Source organism: Mandrillus leucophaeus, unplaced genomic scaffold (genome assembly GCF_000951045.1).
Source record: "Mandrillus leucophaeus isolate KB7577 unplaced genomic scaffold, Mleu.le_1.0 Scaffold18, whole genome shotgun sequence".
NCBI classification, from domain to species: Eukaryota; Metazoa; Chordata; class Mammalia; order Primates; family Cercopithecidae; genus Mandrillus; species Mandrillus leucophaeus.
Window position 1 is genome coordinate 2,005,279 of NW_012101809.1, and position 2,258 is coordinate 2,007,536.

Genomic DNA, 2,258 nt, shown 5'->3' on the forward strand with positions numbered 1-2,258 from the left:
CGTTGGCCAGGTTAGTCTTGAACTCCTGACCTCAGGTGATCTGCTCGCCTCAGCCTCCCAAAGTGCTGGAATTACAGGAGACAGCCACCTCGCCCAGTCAAATGTCTTCTATTTTAAAAGAGCACTCTATGATTCTGAGGGTCCTAGACTGGGTTCCCAATTCAACAGGTCTCAATCTCGTCAGTCGTGGCTGCCCCTGTGCATTTACTTAAACCAACATATACATTTTAATCATTATGCAACATCTGTAGGTAGGTTGCAACATTCTATGACTAACGAACCGTCTGAAAATGTCAGAACTTTTGAGTCCTAAAGCCAGTCCTGAGTGAGTCACACACAACCTCCTGGTACCTATAACATAAGGTCTGCAGAATGCATAATTTCCCAAACCTTGTAGAGATTGGGTGGTGGGTACTGCAGAAAGAAGGGGCAGATTTCATGAGAAAATGTAATCTCAAAGCAAGTTTTGAATATGAGTGCCTCATGGGTCGGGTACATCTGTGGACACCTGTTGTTTTGCCATTTGTTCTGCCGAATTGGAGACACCCAGAATTCCCCAGGCTGATCCCTTGACTTTCCACACCTGTCCACATCTGAATTTTTCATTTGTGATCTAAACCAGCAGCACTCTAAGGGCCTCTAGAAACTCAGGTGCGGTATTTCTAGGCACGCTCTACAAAACAAAAACAAAGGACATTTTCCTGCTCCTGACTACTCAGGAAAGGTTTGTTTCTGCTCTGGTCATAAGAATAACACAAAGTGAGAATTTTGTGCTAGGAAGAGTTCAGAAAGAGAACACTATGATAAAGAGCATATGAGACTCCAACACGGGAAACTAGAGATTCTGGGGAAATCTTGGAACGGATGGTTTGGGTTTATCACATTTTGGGACCTCAGAATAAAGCCTGCTTCAAGAGCAAACAGAAGAGGAAAAAGACAGATTTGGTGAGTGACCTGGAGAGGACTGGGGTGGAAGTCTCACAAAGTGGCTAGCCTAGTTCCTTAAAATGCAGAGAATGTTCTCAGGTTCATCTAATGCAATGCATTTTTATAATGTCTCCAGTTGTTTCTGGCTGGGAAGTAAGTGCCTGGGATGGAGGGGCTGGGGAAAGAAGGAAGAAGGAGGGCGCTATTGACTAAGGCCCAAACCAGGACTAAGTGACCACTGGGGATTACTCCTAGAACTTTAGTCGGGAATGTTCAAGTGCCACATAGGCTAGCTCTGTCTCTGCACCAACTGCATCCACTTGCCCTAGGAATCACCTTTTGAGGAATGGGCCTTGTGTCAAAAAATCAGGGGAAGTTGGGGCTAGGCAAGCAGACAGGCTGGGGGAACTAACTCAGTTGTAAGAGTTAGCCTCCATGGAGAATGTACCACCCCAATTTCAGTGGACAGATGTTTCAACATCCTCAGTCCTAATTCCAAAAAAGGCATTAAGACATCCAGGGCAAGTCAACAAGGCCTTCATGCAAGCATGCCAACTGCCTACTATGAATAAATAAAATAGTTCTCAATAATAGGTTAATAAATAGGGATAATCAGAATTAACCTTTATTGAGCTACTAGATATCAGACATTATCATAAGCGCTTTAAGAGACAGAGTCTTACTCTGTCATCCAGGCTGGAGTGCAGCCTTGCGATCATAGCTCACTGCAGCCTACAACTCCTAGGCTCAAGCGATTCCCCTACCTCAGCTGGGACTACAGGCAGACACTACCTCACCTGGCTACTTTTTAAATTATTTTGTAAAGATGGGAGCCTCATTTTGTTGCCCACGCTGGTCTCGAATTCCTGGCTTCAAGCAACCCTCCCACTTTGGTCTCCCAATATAAGCACTTTATATGTGCTAATTGATTTAATACAAGCCATTGAGATGGGTACTATTACTATCTCCATTTTACAAATGAGGAATCTGAAGCACAGAGAGGCTAAGTACCTTCCTGAACTGTAACAAAAGCTAAGATTCAAACCTAGGTAGTCTGGCTTCAGAGTCCACCACTCCTAACCACTCTGCTATACTGCCTTTTTTTTTGAGACAGCGTCTCACTGTCACCCAGGCTGGAGTGCAGTGGCACAATCACTCACTACAGCCATGACCTGCTGGGCTTAACCAATCCTCTCACCTTAGCTACCCGAGTAGCTGGGACTACACCATGCACCACCAGGCCTGGCTTTTGTTATATTTGTAGAGACATAGTCTCATTATGTTGCCCAGGTTGGTCTCAAACTCTTGAGCTCAAGTGACCCTCCTGCCTC